At 43.2% G+C, this 23,753-nt stretch overlaps 1 protein-coding gene across 2 annotated transcripts in view; it reads right to left on the reverse strand.

Moving 5' to 3' along the window:
- Positions 1–15,517, reverse strand: part of TNRC6B (trinucleotide repeat containing adaptor 6B) — a 288,141-nt gene extending 272,624 nt beyond the window's left edge. The window contains exon 1 of one of the 2 annotated variants that reach the window (XM_066257399.1): positions 15,346–15,517. The gene's annotated coding sequence lies outside the window, so the exon portion shown is untranslated. The remainder of the gene's footprint in view (positions 1–15,345) is intronic. The other variant, XM_066257391.1, reaches the window with a different exon arrangement.
- Between the last annotated feature and the right edge of the window lie 8,236 nt (positions 15,518–23,753).

Consider the following 23,753-nt stretch of genomic DNA (forward strand, 5'->3'; position numbering starts at 1 on the left):
ATGCTTCTGTAGCATTTTTTCCTTGTTGAAATTCGTAAAATTACAGTGGTGTAAATGAACTTTATCAGTAGCCATGGGTACACTATCGCTTCACACATAAGACTAACGTGAATCAACTTTGTTTTAATTAATTTGCTACGTCAGTATGTATACATTAAGTGATAAAAATAGAGAGGCACACATGCGCTAAATAAACGTGCAAACGTGTCGAAACTTGTTGTGATAGAAACGGACAGAACTTTCCGGTAGACCATATACTTTGGTTGCTCCACTACCGCCCACCATGAAAGCTGGAACGCCCCCTAGTGGGGGGTATGGGACCAGGTTGACTACCACTGCTCTAACCAATTGAGCTTTCTGGCCAGGACTTTATATGAATAAGTTTAAATTTAAATCATGAAAACATTAATAATGCGGCCCTGGCCGGTTGGCTCAGTGGTAGAGCGTCGGCCTGGTGTGCAGAAGTCCCGAGTTCTATTACCGGCCAGGGCACACAGGAGAGGCGCCCATCTGCTTCTCCACCCCTCCCCCTCTCCTTCCTCTCTGTCTCTCTCTTCCCTTCCGGCAGCTAAGGCTCCATGGGAGCAAAGATGGCCCGGGCGCTGGGGATGGCTCTGTGGCCTCTGCCTCAGGTACTAGAGTGGCTCTGGTCGCAACATAGCGATGCCCAGGATGGGCAGAGCGTCGCCCCTGGTGGGCATGCCGGGTGGATCCTGGTCAGGCGCATGCGGGAGTCTGTCTGACTGTCTCTCCCTGTTTCCAGCTTCAGAAAAAATACAAAAAAAAAAAAAGAAAAAAAAAAAAAGAAAACATTAATAATGCTATACAGGTATCAAAAACCAATTTCCCATCCTTTATATCAGGGTCGGGAACCTATGGCTTGTGAGCCAGACGTGGCTCTCTTGATGGCTGCATCTGGCTCACAGACAAATCTTTAATAAAATATATAAATAAAAACGTTAAAAATATAAAACATTCTCATGTATTATAATCCATTCATTTCCTACTGCTCATGTTCATGGTTGCAGGTGGCTGGAGCCAATCACAGCTGTCCTCCGGGACAACACCAAATTTTTATTGGATAATGCATAAGGTACACGGCTCATTGTATGGCTCTCACGGAATTACATTTTAAAATATGTGGCATTCATGGCTCTCTCAGCCAAAAAGGTTCCCAACCCCTGCTTTATATCATGCAGTGTTTTTTGACAGAGTGATCTCAGTTTCCTTAAACAAAAATTAGTTAACTATCATAATTTAAGAGGCTTCTACAGTTAAGAGTGCAGTGTAGTGAGGAAATACACAAAAATATCCAGACATTAGCTGGAGAGAGAGTATGGCATAAAAACAATTTAAGAAAGCTTACTAAAAAGCAGTTAAGAGCAAGTTGTAAATATAAACTGATACTAAACAACTGTATACACCAATAAATACAAAGAAACAAAGTTATTTTTCAAGATATATACCCCTTAAGACATTTTATATTTATCTCAGTTAGGTGGCCATCACTGAAAATACTTTACAACTCTTATTTTGCTTCCAAACTAGCTTACAAATGAAATCACACAAGAAATCTGCCTTATAACTTTGAACTCATTTTGAACTTCCAACAGTATTATATCCCAGACAAATCATTTAACCAGGTCTGAAAAATGATTCTTGGTTACCCACCCCCTCCCCAAATCAAATCCACCCTGAAAAAATGAAGATTTTCCTTTACGGAAATTCCAAAGAATATCTCATTCTCTGGAAGCAACTCCTAAATAATTCCTTAGATGTTTGAAGAAAAGGCAGGACTTTCACTTCTAGAAAAGATGGAGTAACAGAGACCAAATGTACCCTGCACCTCAAACAACTACAAACATGGACAAAATATATTTTCAAAATACTGGACATCAGACAAGGAAGGACGGTAATCTTTTTTTTTTTTTTTTTTTTTTTTTTTTTAAATTTATTTTTTTATTTATTCATTTTAGAGAAGAGAGACAGAGAGAGAGAGATAGAAGGGGGGGGGGAGGAGCAGGAAGCATCAACTCCCATATGTGCCTTGACTGGGCAAGCCCAGGGTTTTGAACCGGCGACCTCAGCGTTCCAGGTCGATGCTTTATCCACTGTGCCACCACAGGTCAGGCAAGGACGGTAATCTTTAAGAGATGGTAAACAAATAAGGTGAGCCACACCATTACCTGTGCTTGCTGCCTTGTAGGACAGCACAGAAGGGCAAACCCAGGTAGAACCCAGAGACCTCCCTTAGTTAAGAATATGTAGCTGAGATTCTGGGAAAGCCAAGATAGCAAGAGTTTGCAGTGTATAGTACTGCAGAAGAGCAAGCTGCACATAGAAAAAGATCTGCAAGGGACCCCTTGAGTATTCAGCTGAGCATTAGCTGGGTAACCAAGAATAACACAGCTAACATCACACTTAATGGTACAATGCCTTCCCTCTAAGTCTGGGTAAAAAGGAAGAATGCCCATTCATACCATTTCTGGTTCCAGCTAGGACAGTAAGGGAACAATTAAAAGTCAAAGGTGGCCCTGGCCGGTTGGCTCAGCGGTAGAGCGTCAGCCTGGCGTGCGGGGGACCCGGGTTCGATTCCCATCCAGGGCACACAGGAGAAGCGCCCATTTGCTTCTCCACCCCCACCCCCTCCTTCCTCTCTGTCTCTCTCTTCCCCTCCCGCAGCCAAGGCTCCATTGGAGCAAAGATGGCCCGAGCGCTGGGGATGGCTCCTTGGCCTCTGCCCCAGGCGGCAGAGCGATGCCCCAGAGGGGCAGAGCATAGCCCCCTGGTGGGCAGAGCGTCGCCCCTGGTGGGCATGCTGGGTGAATCCCGGTCGGGCGCATGCGGGAGTCTGACTGTCTCTCCCCGTTTCCAGCTTCAGAAAAGTACAAAAAAAAAAAAAAGTCAAAGGTAAGACAGTAAATATCTTTCTTTGTAAATAATATAATTGTGTATGTTAGAAAAACTACAGGCCCTGGCCAGTTAGCTCAGTGGATACAGCATCATCCCAGTGTACTGATGTCGGGTGTTCAATTCCCAGTCAGACTTACACAAGAGAAGAAACCATCTTCCCTTTCCCTTTCCCTTTCCTTTCCTTTCTCCTTTCCTTTCCTTTCCTTTCCTTTCCTTTCCTTTCCTTTCCTTTCCTTTCTTTCCTCTCTCTTTCCTCTCTCTCTTTCTTTTCCTTCTTTCCTTCCTTCCTTCCTTCCTTCCTTCCTTCCTTCCTTCCTTCTTTCCTTCCTTCCTTCCTCTTCCTTCCTTCCTTCCTTCCTTCCTTCCTTCCTTCCTTCCTTCCTTCCTTCCTTCCTTCCTCCCTCCCTCCCTCCCTCCCTCCCTCTCTCTCTTTCTTTTCCTTCCTTCCTTCCTTCTTTCTTTTCTTCTTTCTTTATTTCTTTATTTTGTGATAGAGACACAGAGAAGGACAGATAGGGGCAGAGAGACAGGAAGGGAGAGAGATGAGAAGCATCAATTCTTTGTTGTGGCACCATAGTTGTTCATTGACTGCTTTCTCATATGTGCCTTGACCGGAGGGCTACAGCAGACTGAGTGACCCCTTGCTCAACCTAGCGACCTTGAGCTCAAGCTGGTGAGCCTTGGGGTGTCAAATTTGGGTCCTCCGCATCCCAGTCAATGCTCTACCCACTGTGCCACCGCCTGGTCAGGCAAAACCATCTTCTTTTCTCCCCTTCCCACTCCCTCTCCTCTTTCTCTTCCCCTCTTGCAGCCACTGGCTTGACTTAAGTATTGGCTCCAGGTGCTGAGAATAGCTCAATGGTCTGAGAGCCTGCTTCAGGTGCTAAGGATAGCTTGGTTGATTCAAGCATCAGCCCTAGATTGGGATTGCCAGGTAGATCCCAGTCAGGGCACATATGGGAGTCTGTTTATCTCCATTCCTCTCACTTAAAAACAAACAAAAACTACAAAAATGCTACTAGAAGTAATAAGTAAATAAAGTTTATTTTTATTTAGCTAATTATAAGAGTCACAATCATATTAATAAAAATGAATTGTATCCAAATGAAGAGGTCTCCAATAAAGAAAGGCTTCCAGGAAGAAAAAGTTTAGAGGAGAGATTTTGAGAGTGAGAAAAAGAAAATGGTTTGGAAGCCAGAAACAGAAAATTTTATATAAGGTATAGCTTTTATAAAGAAGAAAAAGAAAAGGGAGGAAATCATATGGAAAATAGAAAAGACTATATGGAAGAAAGCACAGATTCAAAACAAGAGAATGATAGTTGATAAGATGGAAACAGTATAGGTGCTTGGCTCAGACCTAGGTGCTTGGATTTCATACAGTAAGAGCACAGGGTAATAAAGAAGGGAAAAGAAATCAGAATGTCGAAAATGTTTTCTGGGGAGAAACTGGGAAACAGCACACCTGACAGGAAGCTATTTTAATAATCCAGACACAGCCTGGGAATGACTTAAAATCAGGATGGCTCCACAGAAACAAAAATGAGAGATTCAAAGTCCAAAGCCACAGAGAAAAGACCTAAAGGATTTGGCAATGTTTCAAGAGTCAGTATTTCAGGATTTGTTGGAAGGATGGGTTACCCCAAAAGAGTTAACAACTAACTCTTTAAGGGAGGTGAAGCAGAGGCCTCTCTCCAGGCTCCAGTTTTTTCTGAAAAGCACCCTATATAGTAAAGCTAAGGTCTAAATTACAGGAAAACAAGAGAAAAGGATGGTAAATACACATTTCTAAGTACAGTAGATGAAAGTCTAGAGAATATTCACTTCAAAAGCAAACACAGGGCATCACAGTTGAGCCCTGGCTCTGGCAGGTTCGGGAAGTGTAGAGTGGTGTCACAATGTGCTGAGGCCATCTCACAAGCTGTGTGTGGGGCATAGGGTCCCCCTTTTAAAGTTTTCAAACTAGCCCTTACTGGCTTGAAATGTGATATCTTTCGCATTTTCATTCTCGTTTTGTTTTTTGTTGTTGTTACTACAAAGAGCCTTTTCACTAATTCTCTTGGTGTTTAAAAAAAGTTTTTACCTTGTGGGCCCATAGTCTGGCTACATATTAGGACTGTGGGGATGGAAGTTTATGCTAACCCACAGATTTACCTGCATGGTTTAAGTGGGAATCAGTAATTAGTGTGCCTTTTTGTTTAAGAAAATAGAAAGCCAAATTGCAAATAAAAACATCATAAATTTTAAACACTTTGGTATAAAAATATAAAACTCTTACAGTGAAAAAAAGTAGACAAGAGCAGTTGGTGAAAGATTTGTTTTAAAATCTGTTGTCCATGATATATCTAAGTGGAGAGATTCATATTTAGAAGTCCCACAGAAATATACACCTAAGTAAAACATCTTCTCATGAAAAGAAAGTTACTGATACATCATCAGCAAGACTTTCGCAGAAGGAAAAACACATAGCTCCTTGGAGGTCCTCAGTTTCATGTTTGATTTTGTATCTTCTTCCTTCACTTCAGGACAGAGCAGCCACTCAAGACATATGTAGTGATATACTGACCTGGGCCTAAGTTAGAAAGCCTGTATTACTTCTACTTTTTGAGGTTTTTAGTATGTTCTTAAAATAAAGACATACCAAAACAGCATTATAAAAATTGCAGTATATTTTAAATATATACAAAATATTCTTTCTCTTGGGAAAAGAATACAATGAAACTGTACTATTCACAAGATACCGGATTCAGCCCTGGCCAGTTGACTCAGTGGTAGAGCAGCAGCCTGGCATGTGGATGTCCTGGGTTTGATTCTCAGTCAGGGCACACAGGAGAAGCAACCACCTGCTTCTCCACTCCTCCCCCTCCCACTTTTCTCTCTCTCTTCTCTTCCGCAGCCATAGTTTGACTGATTCTAGCACATCATCCCCAGCTCCATGGAGCCTCTGCCTCAGGTGCTAAAAATAGTTCAGCTGTAAGCATGGCCCCAGAAGGACAAAGCATCAGCCCCAGACAGGGGTTGCCAGGTGGATCTGGGTTGGAGCACATATGGGAGTCTGTCTCCGTATCTCCCCTCCTCTCACTTGGAAAAGAAGAAGAAGAAAAAAAGATACAGGATTCATAAATATGTTCGTTTGTCATAAACCACAGATAGTATGATCTGGTAACTGAAATAAGTTTAATCAACATCTTCTTTTAATCTTGCAAATTTCTCTCTCTCTTTTTAATTTTTTATAAATTTATTCATTTTCTTTTTAGAGAGGAGAGAGAATGAGAGAGCGAGAGAGGAGAGGAAGAGCAGGAAGCATCAATTCCCACATGTGCCTTGACCAGATGAGCCCAGGGTTTCAAAATGGCGATCTCAGCATCCAGGTCGATACTTTATCCACTGCACCACCACAGGTCAGGCATAAATTTATCTCTTAGACTTTACACCTACTATGTACAAACCATTCTTCTGGTTACCACAGAAAAAACATAATAGTATAAAGTTGTTTTAAGTTCAAGTTATTCAAGACAGAACCCCTGACATCGCCCCAGATGGGCAGAGCATTGTCCCCTAGTGGGCTTGCCAGGTGAATCCTGGTCAGGGCGAATGGGAGAGTCTTTCTGTCTCCTCTCCTCTCACTAAATAAATAAATAAGAAAAATAAATAAATAAATGAACATACAGAATTTGTAGCAATCAATATTACAATAGGTCAATTAGCATCTTCTGAGTATGATCAGCACTACCAGAGCTTAACCCCTCTCATTGTGGAAATTTTCAAGCTCCTAATACACAAGGCTCCTAATGTGCAGAGTCACTGGTTAGCCAACTAAGTACAGACATTCCACCATATACTTTAAAACAACTTAATTAAAATAGAAAGATGTAAGAGATGGTGTGGATTGGGGAAAAGGAGACACTAAGAGAAACAACCAAGAGAGACAGTAGAAGATATAAAAGCAAAGAGTTATGAGGGCTTTCTTGACCTCCAGTTGTGTTGATGACTTTGTTTATCACCCTGCCCCATCCCTTGTACTATTACAGCACTTAACACACTTCAAGTGTTCAGTGAAATTGTATGGATGTTCAGTGAAATTCAGTGAATGTGAATTCTCAGCATATGGAAAGATTTCAAAGAAATAACCATTCTGATTATTTCTGCTAATAAGAATTAAAGGATATTCATTAAAGTCTACAATGACTAAATAAAATTTTCAGATAAATTAAAAATCTTAATATTCTTTCTATAATCTTAAAATGTACCTATTACAAGTGGAAACTAAAGAAAAATATAAGCTGGAGTCAATTTAAAGAGGAAAGTCCCTTCTGGCCCCTACATTTATTTAATTTAATTAAATCATTAGAATGACTAAGAATTTTTATAAATTCTATTTTTAGTTCTTTCCTAATTTCATTTGAAAAACATTTACTGTAGACCTACTATGTGTAATTTACAGTGCTAAATACTGGTGATACAAATGTAAACAAAACAAAGTAGCTTTATTTATGTAGCTATCTATGTTCTAGCAGTGAAACAATATACAAATATTTAATTACACTTGTATTAAATGCTCTGAGTGTTTAAAAAAAGCATATCTCGGCCCTGGCCAGTTGGCTCAGTGGTAGAGCGTCGGCCTGGCGTGCAGGAGTCCCAGGTTCGATTCCCGGCCAGGGCACACAGGAGAAGCGCCCATCTGCTTCTCCACCCCTCCCCCTCTCCTTCCTCTCTGTCTCTCTCTTCCCCTCCCGCAGTGAGGCTCCATTGGAGCAAAGATGGCCTGGGCACTGAGGATGGCTCTGTGGCCTCTGCCTCAGGTGCTAGAATGGCTCTGGATGCAACAGAACAACGACCCAGAGGGGCAATGCATCACCCCCTGGTGGGCATGCCGGGTGGACCCCGGTCGGGCGCATGCGGGAGTCTGTCTGACTGCCTCTCCGTTTCCAGCTTCGGAAAAATGAAAAAAAAAAAAGAGCATATCTCCTGGTCTGGGTGGAAGTGATTAGGAAGTCACTAAAGAAGTGACCTATAAATTGAGCTCTGAAGATCGAAGAGGCACCAACTAAGGTGAGGGTGGGGGGCTTATAGGCCATGGGAACAGTAAATGCAAGGAAGAGACCTTGAGTGGGAAGGTATATGCATCTCAAGAACCAGAAGAGGGTCAGTGTGGCAAGAGTAGAGGCAGTAAAGCGGAGAGTGGCAGGAAAGGAGGCAGACTCTTCACTGGGAACTCAATGAACAAGACAGGTATTTATTTTCATGAAGTTTATATTCCAAAGAGGGAGTAGTGGGGTATGGGGGACTCATTAACTGTTTAAAGTAGAGAAGAAATATGATCATATTTATACTTGTTTTTAAGTAAATGTTTTATATTTGAGGTATAACATATTGAATATATAGAACAGATACGTAGTTTTTGGGTTTTTTTTTACAGGGACAGAGAGAGAGAGTCAGAGAGAGGGATAGACAGGGACAGACAGGAATGGAGAGAGATGAGAAGCATCAATCATCAGTTTTTCGTTGCAACACCTTAGTTATTCATTGATTGCTTTCTCATATGTGCCTTGACTGGGGGCCTTCAGCAGAGCGAGTAACTCTTTGCTAGAGCTAGCGACCTTGGGTCCAAGCTAGTGAGCTTTCTGCTCAAGCCAGATGAGCCCGCGCTCAAGCTGGTAACCTCGGGGTCTTGAACCTGGGTCCTTCCGCATCCCAGTCCGATGCTCTATCCACTGCGCCACCTCCTGGTCAGGCCAGATATGTAGTTTTTTTTTTTTTTTTTTTAATTTTTTTTATTATTTATGTTTTACATTTTATTTATTCATTTTTGTAGAAAGAGGAGACACAGAGAGAGAAAGAGACAGAGAGGAAAGAGATAGAAAGAACAGAGGGAGGAGCAGGAAGCATCAACTCCCATATGTGCCTTGACCAGGCAAGCCTGGGGTTTCAAACCAGCGACCTCAGCGTTCCAGGTCCACGCTTTTACCCACTGCGCCACCACAGGTCAGGCAGATATGTAGTTTTAAAAGATTATTCTTGCTGCAGTTTCAACAATTCTGAGCCAGAGAATTCTCTAGTTCAAAAGAAAAAACTGAGTTTCTACAGAGTTAAGCAATGTATCTGATTATTTATTCAAACATTTGAGTGCCTACACTATGTCAGGCACAGTACAGCATGCGCTTGGGGACGCAGAGATGAATGCAATACAGTCTCATTCTTAAGAAACTCACAATCTAGTAAAAGAGACATCTTGAAACATGATATAGTGTAGTCCATGTGAGACATAAGTATAGTATAAGGGAGAAGAGAGGAATTAAATCTCCCTAAGAAGAATTGATCATTTCATCTCTGTGTTAAAGGGGCATTTTTTTCATACTATTATAGTAGTTGAGTTTTTCAATTATTCCTGTGCTTGGAACATAGTAGGTGCTCAAGCAAATGTCTGTAATACAAACCAACCCAGGACATTCAACTTCTAGTTCAGTGCCTTTCCAGTAATCAATTGTGCCCCAAACTCTGGAAGAGCATGCATTAATTCCAAGGAGCTCTTCTTTTGAAACTGCTTTCAGAGAGAGTTTACAAACCACAAAAGGAAATAATTTAAATTAAATTCAAGCCTCATTTTTTACCCAGCCTGAAAATCCAGAACAATGTCTAAACATAGTTATTTTTTAAAGCAAATCTTCATTCACAAGACAAGTTCCTATGAAGACGATCAAGAAAATATGCCGTATACTCTTTAATAATTCATGCTCTGTCCTCAAAGGACTTATATTTTAGTTTCTAATTGGAAAGATAAAACATAGCAGATAAAAAGAATAAAACAAAGTGCAAGGTAGCAGCACTGGTTCATTTATTTAAACTATTTATAAATTGCCTACTACAGGCCAAGTCAGAAGCTGTCTTAGTTAGACAAAAGTCTGCCTTCAAGGAACTCACAGTTTCTTGGGGGTAAAACTGATAAGACATACCTCAAGATAATCAGAGCTGTAATGCAGCAGGTACACACAGAGGAAAACATGGAGGCGGTACAGATGCCATTGGTTCTAAATCATCAGACATCTATCTATTCCTACTAGTCAGTGCCATGCCTTATCAGTTGTCAAATATTTTTATTACTCCTGATTATAAAACAAACTAATAAATATTGTAAGTAACTGCTACATGAAAAATCAGTGATACAATAAAATTAATGTTAAAAGGGTTCAGAGGAGATGTTGAGACCTAAAGTTTAGGGGCTATCTTGGGATCTCCTGGGCTCCTCAGCAAGGAAGGTTAGCATATGTGGAAAAGGAGCTGGTGCTAGGTAAGGCAAATAGTGTTAGCAAAAGGCCAGGGGCTGGAAATACCCAGGTACAGCCCTTCAACTATGTTGAGGATATGGTTTAGAGGTGGCCTGTCCAACAAGGTAGCCTTTAGCTACATGTGGCTACTTGAACCTGACATGTGGTTAGTCTGAATTGAAATGTATTAAGTGAAAAATATACTCCAGATTTCAAAAACTTAACATGAAAAAAAGGAATGAAAGCATCTCAATTGTTTTTTACTTACATATTTACATAATATTTTAGATATACTGAAGAAAATAAAATGTTATAAAAATCAATGTTACCGTTTTTACTTTTTTAAATGTGACTGCTAGAAAAATTAAAATTATGTATGTGGCTCATATCTTGGCCTGCATTCTATTTCTACTGGACAGTTCTACTCCACAGAGCTTTAAATAACAGCTTAAGCTCTCTAGGCAATGAAATATCATTGAAGGTTTTCAAACATAAGTGCCTAGGATAGATTTGGAGAGGGAACAGGAAACATAAACAAAGCACTGTTTCAGGAAGATTAGCATGGGGGCAATCTGTACTGTCAAGACTCTAGAAGCAGTTGTCCATGTCAAAAGGTAGTAAATGTCAAAGGGCAAGCAGGCTCAGCTGGCAAGTGCACACTGTCTTTAAAAGTCCACACTTGGTGATGAGAAGGAAGAAATCAAGAGGAGGGTGAGGTGAGGGAAGAACAGCTGCAAATACTAACCCCAGTCTAGATAACCAAGGTGCACTGCTCAGTGGACTGAGCAAGTTCAGGCAACAGTTTAAGTAAGATCTAGTTTGGTAAGCAGTAAAGGCTCCCAGGCAGAGGAACAATTCAGAGGAAGAACAGGATCAGGGTCTTCTTCAGCAATTTCCCAACTATCTCTATGCAGCAAGACCTCCATCAATGGGATCAAGTCCCTGAGAAGGTAGGAAAACAAGGCTACAAGAAACTACAAGATAGCAAAAAGTATAAAATCAAAACCCCAGACTCAGAACTCAGCCAAAAATATTTACTGGGAATTTGCTGTATGCTTGATTCTTGGCTAGGCTCTGGAAACATGAGAAACAAAAAAGACATGGTTCTGAATCACAAATTGTGGTGAAAGCTATGAAAAAAGAACAGGAGCTATGAGAGATCTGAGGATGGGTGGGTGGAAGGAGTGAGGAAAGGTTATAATGGAAAGCCTCTTTGAGGAAGTGACAAGTTAATCTGAACCCTGAACTCAAGTGGGGTAAAGACAAGGGGGAAGCAGGGGAAGAATAGCCCAAACCAGTAGAGTGGAAGGTACAAAAGCTTTGATGCTGGAAAAGGCTTGGGTAACTCAAGGAATTGAAAGACCCAGCAGTTAGAAGGTCAGAAAGGGAGGTGGGTGGGTCATAAAAGAGATGAAAAGGTTGGAGAGACAGGCAAAGGCCAGATCTTGCAGAGCCTCATAAGATAAAAAGTAAAATCCCAAACCACCTGAGTGCAACAGAAGCCATGATGGGTTTTGAATAGGAAAGTGGTCTGTCTGATCCTGATGGGGTTCTAAGTGCTGCAAGTACCTATGCTCCACTCAGCCTAATGAACCAAAGCCTCTTGGCAGTAAAGGGGCAGAAGCCGGTATTTGTAGATGAGTAGCCGGTTACCAGGTCTGGGACAAGAGAGTTTCTTATAAGGCCTGCCAAGTGTTCCAAGGTTGCAAGTTTGGGAGAAGGATGGCATCACTGAAAATTACAGAAAAATGTGATGGAAAGGCTGGTTTGGGAGGTCAAGTTAGGCATAACTTGAAACAGTGAATATAAAGGAGGAGTGAAGAATTCCAGCAGTTAAGCACAGATGTGCTTTGGATGATGGAAGAGAAGTGAGGCATGGATATGCGGATTAGCAGATAGAGTGATAGATATTTTAAGTACCAAAAGTAAATAACATTCTTAAGGAGTAGAAAAAAGAGAAAAATAAAACAAGGACAACAAAAGGAGCCCCAACCTGATTCTTAGTGTTTATCTCTTGAACAGAAGTCAGGAGAAAAGTTTATCAAAAGGGATACAGAGCATGAGGGATATATTGCCGGGGTTATGTAACTCCCGTATTCTAATTGTGGTGGTGGTTCCGTGATTCTATATATGTGTAGAACTCTATACACACTAAAAGTCCATGTGTTATTTTTGAGATAAAAGAAATGTAAAGGGGTTGGGGCTAGTCAAAAGGACTGACTGCTGAAGGGAGACAGAAAAAGATACTCTGGGAAATTCAATCATTAGGTAATTGGAAAAAACCTTGGGAAAACCTCAGTGAGTAGTGAGGTCAGGATGCCAGGATGCAAAGGTTCAAAGACTTGTAAAGGGAAGCAGTCATCAGAGCCTCCTCTTTTAGAACTCGAAGTGAAAGGAAGAACAGAATGGTACAGCAACTCAAAACAGCTAAGTAGAATTGGGAGATTTAGCAAATAGCAGAGCCAAACTTCCAAGACCATTAAGAGTTGTTCCATTTAAAAATATTTCTAGAATAGGAATTTTGCACACGAACTATTCACTTGTTTGTTGTCCCATTAAAATAAAACTGCTAAAATGAACCAAAGTCATTCTATTTTTAAATCGACTCCTTAGTCAACTAACATTTACTGTGCCCCTATTATGTGCCAGCACTGTGCTAGATACAAAAGTTCCTGGTCCCTGGAAGAGGACAAAGGATTAATCATAACAGCAAGGTAGCGGAGAAGAGATCTGCACAAAGGGCTCTAAAGCCTTGACCTCTGAATTAAATGCATTTCATTTATCTTTATAAAAATTAAGATAGGGATGAAATAACAACAAAGCATAGGTGTACTCTGGCACAAATGTTCTTTTCTTTTTTTTCTTTTTTGTTAATTTTTATTAATTTTAATTTGTTTGTTCTCCCCCCCCCAAAGATTTTATTTATTGATTTTTACAGAGAGGAAAAGGGAAACAAGAAGTATCAACTCATAGTTGCTTCATGTTAGTTGCTCATTGATTGCCAGTTGCATGTGCCCTGACCAGGCAGGCCCAGAGCTTCGAACCAGCGACCTCAGCATTCCAGGTCGATGCTTTATCCACTGCACCATCACAGGTCAGGCTGGCACAAATGTTAATTTTTAAAAGTTAAGAATGGGTTTAACATTAAATTCTTAAATTAGGTATGGGCAATCTCATCATCCGTGGCATTCGCTTCACTATTCCTCTCTACTTTTCAGTGCCCTTTGCATATTTCTTCCTCTGGATAATTTACGGGGCAAAATAGAGCAGGCACAAGCTTTAAAATCAGGTAGACCTGAGACTAAATCTATTTCCCTTAACGTCCCAGCTGTGTGGCTCCTGGAGGCTCTTTTTCTCATCCATAAAACAATGATACCTACCCCACCGGCTTGAATTAAGAATTAGAAAAAATACATAAAGCGGTTGGCATATGGGAAGCTCTCAATAAATGTGTTACTACCATATGAACAAATGATATCGTTCCGATTTTAAATAATTTTAAGTGCTTCCTTTTGAATGAGTTAACAATTATTTTGTGTCACGGGCATGATATTTACCTGCTACCTTAGAAAAGCAGCTTGGGAATTTCTTCTCCTTAAGTCCTATCACAAACTACATGTTCTGTTCAAATAATGCATAGGACAAGCACTTAAAAACAGTTAAAAACTAAGAAATTATAAAAGCATCCCAAGTGGGACAAGCCAGTATCATTTGTGTTCTGGATAGTTGCCTTAGTGTAGTGATCTACTCTCTTCATATCCCTCTCACTACCTACCTACAACAATACTACATACTACAGAAATGCAACACAAAAAGTTCTGCTTTTTATAGGCATTTGCATAACACTACCAAAAGAATATAGTTCCAAAACCAAGATCACTAATGTTTCTCCAAATCAATAGAAAACTATCATCCTACTGAAATTCCCCACAAGGATGAAGGAAATGGCTGCTACTGTTAAACTTCCACAAAATGCTAGAACGTACACCTTATTTTTGTATGCTTAACTGCTGGGGAGGCGCAACTAATGATGTTTTATTCACTATGGAGAAACATCTCTAGTAAATTTTGTTGTATAATTTTGCTGATATTGTGATACATATCTAACTTGAAATTCGCCTTATCCCTCGCTTAAATCTTCTAGCACAGATGCTAAAAAGCAGTATAACAGCCAAAACATAAACGAGAATGCAAGGAATCTGAAAAGACCCAGATTGTTACCCTGTGCCCAAAGAATTGAGGTTGAGCTAGCCCTTAAAGCGCCTCACAATAGGTTCCCCGTTAGTGGGTGTCTACAGCCACGATGGTGTCCTTAGCCTACTATGGGCTAATAACCCCGCTACTTTGAAACTAAAGGGCGCCAGACCAGAGGAAGGCAGAACACACTCCTCGGGCTGTTTCAACCAATGTTATTCCTCTTGTTCTCGTGTAAAGCTGAGTCGCTTGTCGAAGATGGCCACACACGCAGGGCTCTGGGATGAGGGATGAAGGGTGAAAGGGTGAAAGGGTGAAAGGGTGAAAGGGTGAAGGGGTGAAGGGGTGAAGGGGTGAAGGAGTGGGCCCGGGTTAAGCAGAGGAACACAATCACTCCGTCATGCAAGTCCTCCACATACGCAAGGACCGGGAGGCTCTGAGGCCTGACGCCTCCCTCTGACACGCGCCTCCACGGGCCTCGGCTCTCCGTCTTGACGGAGACCCCTCCCTGCCCATGCTCCCCCCCCCCCCCGCGACGGGAAGCGAACCCGACTCGGCCAGCCCATCCGGAAGCCCTCCCCAGCTCACACCTGCCTGCGCGTGACGCCCACAGCCGCGCCCGCCCGCTCGTCCCGACCCTGCCACTCGGGGAGCCCCTACCCCGCGCGCGGGACGTCGCTCGCGTTCCTCCCCGCCCCGGGTCAAACCCACCAGACGCCCGCCCACGCGAAGCACGCGCTCAACGCCACTGCCACCGCCACCGCCAACCCCTCACGCGCTCACGCCCCTCCCGGCCCTCTCCCCGCCGCGCTCGCTCTCTAGCGAGGAAGGACTCGCACACTATGCATCTCAGCTTGACAGGCTGGCCATCACCGCGCGCTCCCGCGGTCGTCCTAGCCCACCCGGCCGCCCCGTTCTGACTGGCGGTGTGCGGGGGAGGGGAAGAGAGGCAGTGGCCCTCGGTCCTCACTCACCGCCGAGCCGTGCCGGTTCAGAGTGCGCGGCGTTCCGCTGTGAGGCGATGCGCTGCGATGCGCGCGGTGCCCACTTCTTCGCAGGCTGTGGAGGCGCCGTAGTAGGAAAACTGAGGGGAGCGGGGGGGGGGTCAGTCCCTTCCGCTTCACCTCCCAGAAACACGGGGACCCCAGAAACTAAAAACAAAATAAACAAACTTTCCCCTCCGCCTCCTTCCCCCCAAACCACAACACAAACACTCGGGGGACCGCCTACAGCTTTACTCCATTGGCCGAAGGGAGGATACCTTTAGCTCTCATTGGCTGGTTTTGTGTTCGTCAATCTGTTGCTCCGCCCCCCAATTCCTCGCCGCGGCCGTCGCCCCTCATTGGTCAAGTGCTTCCCGTTTGACGCGCTAGGATTGGCTGAGTTGCCTGCGCCAATCACTCGAGGACACACCCCCTTAACATCCCAGAAGCCGCTTCCTCGGTCACAGATCGGGAGAGGCAAAGGGGAAACTAGAGCGTAATGGCGGCCGAGATCACTTGGAATAACCATCGTCCTTTTTCTTTTTTTTTTTTTTAGCTCATTAGTGCTTAGCCCTCGCGCCGTATTCATTGTTTCTTTCTCCATCCAGTACTGCATAATAACGGAATGTATACGTGCCGGCTTCTTGATCTATCTTTACCGAACTGCTGAGTGTGGGCTGGTTGTGCGTCATTGGACTGTCAGGATGTCATTCCCTAGTCAAATCTTCAAACTATTGGTGCAGCAGCAAGAAAACCTTCCAACAACAAGGGTCACTGCCATTGGTTTGACTCCACTGAGTTCTTTCCTGGTACCTTATTGGGCAAACAGGCGCGTCAGTCAGCTGGATTCGCTATGCTCCAGTTAATTGTTAGCTAGGGAGTTTGGATGGATGACTGGTCCTTTGGTCTGTAGTTGATGATAATGACTACCACTTATTACATGCCCACTTTGGCCAAACACTGTGCAGGGTTTATCTGGTTAAACCTGTGAATTTTACCTTCTCTAAATTTTACAGATAGGAAACTAAGATGACAGAGAGGTTGAGAAATTTGCCCAAGGTCACTCAGAAAGTAGTTGGTGGGCCTGGTATTTGGTCCTAGATTTGTCTGACTGGAGATCCTTCTCTCTTTTCATCGTACTTTAGTGCCTCTCTTATAGCCCAGAATCATACCTGTCAGCCAACCCAACATCTTAAAAACATTTCATTCAGAACCCAAGTTCCTTAATCAGTTTCTAGAAGTGACATTGTTGGTTACTAAAGCTATAGAGAGGTTGTCATTGCTTTCACCACATCCTCCTCTCCAGGACCCATTTCTCCCCACCTTAAAATAAACAATCTTGGTGCTTCTTAACCAAAAGCCCATCTGTCTCTATGTTCATTTTCTCAACTTTATAAATGGACATTTCTACCATCCTTTTATGCCAAACTTATCTCCACAACCCCCACCCCATCTTTAGAGAGAGTCTTCAAGAACTGGAATCAAGGAGTAAGAGTAAAGAGAGAAAGAATACATTGCTTTAGAAATAAATAATTGAGTGCATGCAAAGGAAACAGCCCTTCAGCTCTCAGAAAGCTTCCAGAGTCACCCCTGATGCTGTGCAAGACTTGTGCTCCTGGCTAATGGCCATTGGATTCTTTCTCTGTGGCAGCTTACAGCGAAGTGAATCCAACATTCCAGCCAGCGGAGGGCAGGCTGCTAAGGACCCATTGCCAGAGAGCCAGTCCCAGCCTCTGGGACTGAAATGATCTCCAGGAGTACAGTGTTGGACTCTAGCCTGCATTCCATCTCAAGTAATTAACATTTTACCATCCCAAATCCCCATCCCCTGTAGCTTCAGTGGGATCAGCACCCTTGTTTCACTTCCCGATCCAAGCTTTTGTGTAACCTCATTGGCATTGCTTTCATAATAAAACAACCACTGTGACACAGTAATAATGTACAACATGTAAAGCCTTTCAGAAGAGGAAGACAAGGCATTTCACAAACATCAATTACAATTTAATGGCAGGTATTCCTAGGACAACTGACCACAGAAAGTCCTAATAAAGGTCCTAAAAACCTGAATCCTTCTAACCACATGCATATACCCCATATTGGCATTCCAGTATGGGATTCTGAGCTAGAAAACACAATGAATGAGAAATGTTCAGGGTCCAAAACCTTCCTTATCTTTATAGTTGGTTGTTTGTACCTCTATTTTAATAACCCTTAGACTAGTATTTGGTTTTATAGTTAATTGTTGGACATATCTGTCTCCTTGAAAATTAATGATTTCTTTTTCATCTTTGTATCCCTTAAATTGCTCTGATTATTAAAGTTCCCCAAACAACAATTATTCAGTAAATGAAATATTGCTAGAGGAAAAAATGACAAAACTGAAGCTGTCCTAATTCAGGCACATCATGAGAAGACAGGGTTCTTTGGAAAGGATGATAATGCTGGGAAAAATAGAAGTCAGCAGGAAAAGAGGAAGAATAGGAGATGGACTGACTCCATAAAAGAAGCCATATGGATGAGTCTACACGAGCTGAGCAGGGCTGTTGAGGACAGGACATTGTAGACATGCATCACTCATTAATAGGGTTGCCAGAAGTTGGAACCAACTTACCAGCATACAAGACATATAACACACAAATGTTTACTAAGCCTGTTGGCACTTTCCTAAGGTACAAAGGCTGGCTGCACAGATGAATAAATACCTGCCTTCAGGGACCTCAGTCTACTGGGAGTAACCAACAGGTAAACATCACCACAGTGCAAGCGGCTTGAAGCACATGAAAGGGACACCAAATAACCTTGAATTGGACAGGGAAGGCTTCCAAGAAAAAAGTGACATCTACAAAGAGAACTAAAGGATGAATCGTGGTTAGCTAGGCAAGATATGGGAGATATTGGGCAAACAGGTGGGTTTGCTCTCTGGGGGCAGGGAGCAGGATAGGAATATCTAGGAGTAACCAAAGATTCTTCCTATGAACTTTGTCTTTGAGGGCCTTCAGCTATCTGCCCGCTCCAACTCATTGTACCTCCTTCCCCAGGAGAAAGCAGGAAGCTGGAAACCCTGTCATATTTTCCCATTTGAGAAGAGGAAAATAATTTTCAGACACAATTGCTGCTTTTCTGGTCATAAAGTAACATTGACTAAAGATTTCAGACAATACAGAACATTTTACAGAAAATAAAAGCTCCCCTAAACCCCATGACTAGAGCCATCCACCGTTAAAAAGAGTATCTTCCCAGACTCTTTTATGAATAGACACACACATGGATTTCTTCCAACAGTGGGGTGTGGTGTAGGGTCTTGTCTGCACTCTGAGAGCTCTCATTGCTGCTCAGAACTGCAACTTTGGAAGAAACCTGTCCTCACTTTCTATACTTATGGGAGGGAAGCCAATAAATCAACCAAATATTTATTGCAGAGGATGGTGGTTTCAAATTCCTGTTGCAGCAAATGACAAATTACTACCTGTTATAGGACTTTGAGGATTTCTCAGACTAGTGTGACATCAGTGAATGGTGGGGGGAAGGAGGCACCACTCTGCTTACTGCTCTAGGGCTAACTGGTATGCTTTGGTAGCTGTAGAGTCAATCTATGCCTAGAAATGGCAGCTAGGTCAGAGAATGACATGCTAGGGTGCTCTTCTGTGCTCTTTATCATTTCTTCTTTGCATGCTATTTGGAGAAAATGTTTTTTGTTTGTTTACTCCAACCACCTGGCTTTGAGAGAAGACTGTTCAAGCTCTGCACACCTGTATGCAGTCCAAGTACAGTATGTTCTTGGAGTGCTGTACTACTATTCTTAGAGGTCTATATGTGGTGTTCTATGCAGCTGGCTTTTGCTGGAGGAAAAGGCAGATTTAATGAGTGATAGCTGCCTTGGATGGCTACCAAAAGTACTCTAAGCCATCCAAGCAACAATCCTTCTTGTTTTCCCTTGAGCAAGTGTTCTGTGATCCCTGAACACACTGGCTAAAATCCAATGCAACGGGAATTTCTGTGAACGATTCTGCAATGACCCACAAGCTTAGGGTGACATAGCCAGCTGGATCTGCTCCAGCTCTGAATTCTATGGCAAAGGAGAACTCCCTCTATCCTTTGCACTGGCCTCGCATTGCTATGAAACATTTGGAAATGTTTGTAAAGCATTCTTCAATTCTCCAAACTTATATATGTGGGAAGGTCCCTGAAAAAGAACCTAATCCAAAAAGACAAGCAGACACTGAGGACAGCTGATACTACTCGCTTGGGTAGTGGGTGTGGCCACGGCCAAGGCCAAGAGCAGTGGAGGAGGAGAACTTTCTAGAGGGTGCTGATTACAGAGGACATGCTCATAAGCACTTATTACATGTCTGGTAGCATTTATTGTGCAACAAAGCTCGTGTCAGACGCTGTGCCACTTCTAAGTCACCTCTTATTTCTTATGACCACACTTCTTGAAAAGCTCCTAGTGAAGCAGCAAATGCTGAACTGCTCCTGTGTGCTGGCCAGTGTTAGAGCCACAAGAGGTCCACAAGAGAACCAGGAGAGATGGCTATAAGTAAGAGCTTTTATGAACATTTGCTGGTGTCAGACACTGTTAGAGCTTTACACGGATGCTGGCAGTTAATCTTCACAACAAATGTGGTTTTCCCTATTTCCAGATAAGGAAACCAAGGCACTGACTGTTGATTAACTTGCTCCAGGTTACTACAGGTAATAACCTTGCAGTTAAACCAGGTTATCTGACTCTAAAGTAAACCCTTTTCCATGCTGTTATGTTGCTCCTGAGATGTCTATCTTAAGAAAGCCACAGTGCTTGTCTGACTGATGATGGTGCAGTGAATAGAGCGTCGACCAGGGAAGCTGAGGTTCTAGGTTCAGAACCCCAAGGTAGCTGGCTTAAGCGTGGGCTCATGCTGCTTGAGCGTGGGGTCACTGGCTTGAGTGCAGAATCATTGACATAATCCCCTGGCTGCTGGCTTGAAGCCCAAGGTCGCTGGCTTGAGCAAGGGGTCACTGGCTCAGCTCGAGCTCCCCAGTCAAGGCACATATGAGAATCAATCAATGAACAACTAAAGTGATGCAAGTACGAGCTGATGCTTCTCATGTCTCTCCCTTCCTATCCCTCTCTTTCATCAAGAAATAAAAAAAGGAAAGAAAAAAAAAGCCATAGTTTTATGCTGCTAGGGAGATAACCAGCCTCCCAATGAACATGAGTCTTTATGAGCTCAATCCATGCTCTTTTTCCTACAGACTCAGGGAAAGAGGTGCATCTCTTCCTGGCTAAATTACTTCCTCTGATGATCCTTCCTCCACTTTTTAACTGAGATCTGGCTGTCTTGCCAGCCCCATCAAAATAGCCCCTTCGTCCCTCCTTTCCCCCTTCCCTCCCTCCTCTTTCTTTCTTCTTTCCCTTTTTCCCTCTATTTTCTTTTCTTAGCTTTAAAATAATGATCCAAGGCCATCTCAAACATTGGTGCTTCCTCATTTTTTAAACCTGACTTCTAGCCCTAATTTTCCACTGAAATTAATTTCTCTAGGTGCATTTATGACCTTGTGGTGGCCAAGATACAAGAGACTTTCCCAGTCTTTGTTTCCATGGCTTCACCACTGTGTTTTCCTGTGAGAATCTTCTCTTGGCTTCCCAAAATAGCCAGCTTCCCTCCTACCTCCACAACTGTTCATGCCCTTTTTCGTACCACCTCTCTTAGTTCCTTCAAAGAGTCTGTCTATTCTCTCCTTATGTCACCTGGGGGTGTGGGGGTGGGTGGGGGAGCTGGGTCATAGTCCTGTCCTCACCTCTAGGGTTGTGATTTTCATCTCTCCATCTCCAGCCTTCCTTCTGCAGTGTGCTTGCTGTGTGACCTTGTGCAAGTCACATAAATTGTCTGAGCTTCAGTTTCCTCACTTCTAAAATGAATCTATTTGTTAGTGTAGACTTTAAGATAATGATAAAGCTTAAAGTTTTTAAGCACATACAATACTGGGCAGGACTAGCTATATAACTTGTGACCATGCCAAATTAAAGCATAGGGTTCTTCTTCTAAAATGATTAATAAGACCCTGGCCGGTTGGCTCAGTGCTAGAGCGTCGGCCTGGCATGCAGGAGTCCTGGGTTCAATTCCCGGCCAGGGCAGACAGGAGAGGCGCCCATCTGCTTCTCCACCCCTCCCCCTCTTCTTCCTCTCTATCTCTCTCTTCCCCTCCCACAGCCAGGGCTCCACTAGAGCAAAGTTGGCCCGGGCACTGGAGATGGCTCTATGGCCTCTGCCTCAGGTGCTAAAATGGCTCTGGTTGCAACAGAACAACACCCCAGATGGGCAGAGCATCGCCCCCTGGTGGGCATGCTGGGTGGATCCTGGTCGGGCGCATGTGGGAGTCTGTCTGACTGCCTCCCCATTTCCAACTTCAGAAAAATACAAAAAAAAAAAAATAAATAAAATGATTAATAATTTTAAGACAGGAACAGAACATTAACACAAGCATGGGCTCTTTGCTTTCTGAGTGAGGGCCTTGTGACACCATCAGGGTGCATGCCCATGAAGCCAGCCCTGGTGCCATGCAGTTTTAAGAATTGTATATGCGCCTTACCATGCGGTGGCACAGTGGATGGAGCGTCGGACTGGGATGCGGAGGACCCAGGTTCGAGACCCCGAGGTTGCCAGTTTGACTGCAGGCTTGTCTGGTTTGGGTGAAGCTCACCAGCTTGGACCCAGAGTCGCTGGCTTGAGCAGGGGGTTGCTCAGTCTGCTGAAGGCCCGCGGTCAAGGCACGTGTGGGAGAGCAGTCAATGAACAACTAAGGTGTCGCAATGTGCAACGAACGACTGATGATTGATGCTTCTCATCTCTTCGTTCCTGTCTGTCTGTCCCTATCTATCCCTCTCTTTGACTCTGTCTCTGTAAAAAATAAATAAATATAAGGTGACCAACTTAAAAAAAAATTGTGTATGTATTCACTTATCCAATTCTCATAAAAACCTTATGATGTGGATACAGATGACAAAACTAGGGCAGAGAGAGGTTAAGTAGCTGTCCAAGATCACTGTGATCAGTTATTAATTGGTGGAGTTTGCAAAAATACCACCTGTCCTGTGGGCATTGTTGTGAGATCCACACAGAGAAGGACAGTTCCCTCCTGGGGAACCCTCAAGAAGATATCCTGGTGGCCCCTCAGCTGGGCCATGTCCATTCTTTCCTTAGTGAGTTTGCACATGCAGTTCCTGCCACCCAGGATGCCCCCTCCTCCTTCCTTATGTCTGAGTCCACACTTCCTTCAAAACTCATTTCAAGACCCTCCTTCTCTGAGGGGCTTCTGGAGTAGGCTGACATCTCTTCCCCCTAGATTCTCAGAACCTTGTTTGGAGTCAGACCCACCCCCAGCCTGGCCATGGGGATTATACTTAGCCTTTAGAGCTTACTTTCTCAAGACTCACTGATAACCAATACTACAAGACTAGTGAGAAAATGTCTTTAAATCTTTGTCCACAACATTACAATACCTGTTAGTAGCCTGTCTCACTCAGTCAGGAGGGCCTTGAGGGCAGATACTATATCTGAATCTTTATTATGTCTTTAATGGTTATAATTCTTTTGAAAGAATTCTTTCTAGTTTCTAAACCATTCCCTGGAAAGTATTGCCTCATCCTCCCTTCCCCCATTCATTCCTCAGGTGTCAGCTCAGAGATCACATCCTCCTCCAGGAAGCCTTCCCTGACCTCCACCTCCACGTTGAGTTTAATGCTTCTTCAGGGCTTCCACACTCCCTGTGCTCCCCCATCATAACACTGCTTCCCTGGGTCCATCTTCCCGACCAGGTTATGAATGTCTTGAGGGTAGAGACCGGGTCTGTCTTATTACAGTGCCTGAGACACAGTAGGTTCTCATTGTTTGTTTGAACAAATGAATGAATGAATAAAAGTAAATGTTAAATGTTGGTTAAAACTTCAGGTTCTTTGTGGTCCTTGACACAGGGCTGGGCACCTAATAGATACTTATGAAACTTATGGAATAGGTGAAAAACAAGGATAACTCCAGAGTTTCTGTTAAGAAGAGGCAGCAGTCCGGTTGGGAGAGGAGGGCTGGGGGATTGCTCTCGACAGCACAATGAGAGAACAAGGATCCCAGGTGTGACATTTGGGAGTCAGTGTTGGGAGTGTGGAGGAATGGTGTCCTGAGCCAGGGACTGGCAAATCAGGGCTCACGGGCCAAATCCAGCCACTATTTGTATTTGCATCTGTGAGCTAAGAATAATTTTTATATTTTTACTGGTTAAAAAAAAATTAAAATATTTTCCGACATGTGCATATCATATTGAAATTTTATCTGTGTCCGTAGTGTCATTGGAACACAGCCACACCAGCTTATTTATATACTGTGGCTGGTTAGTGCCACAATAGCAGTAGTTGTAACAGACACTGT

Source organism: Saccopteryx bilineata, chromosome 1 (genome assembly GCF_036850765.1).
Source record: "Saccopteryx bilineata isolate mSacBil1 chromosome 1, mSacBil1_pri_phased_curated, whole genome shotgun sequence".
NCBI classification, from domain to species: Eukaryota; Metazoa; Chordata; class Mammalia; order Chiroptera; family Emballonuridae; genus Saccopteryx; species Saccopteryx bilineata.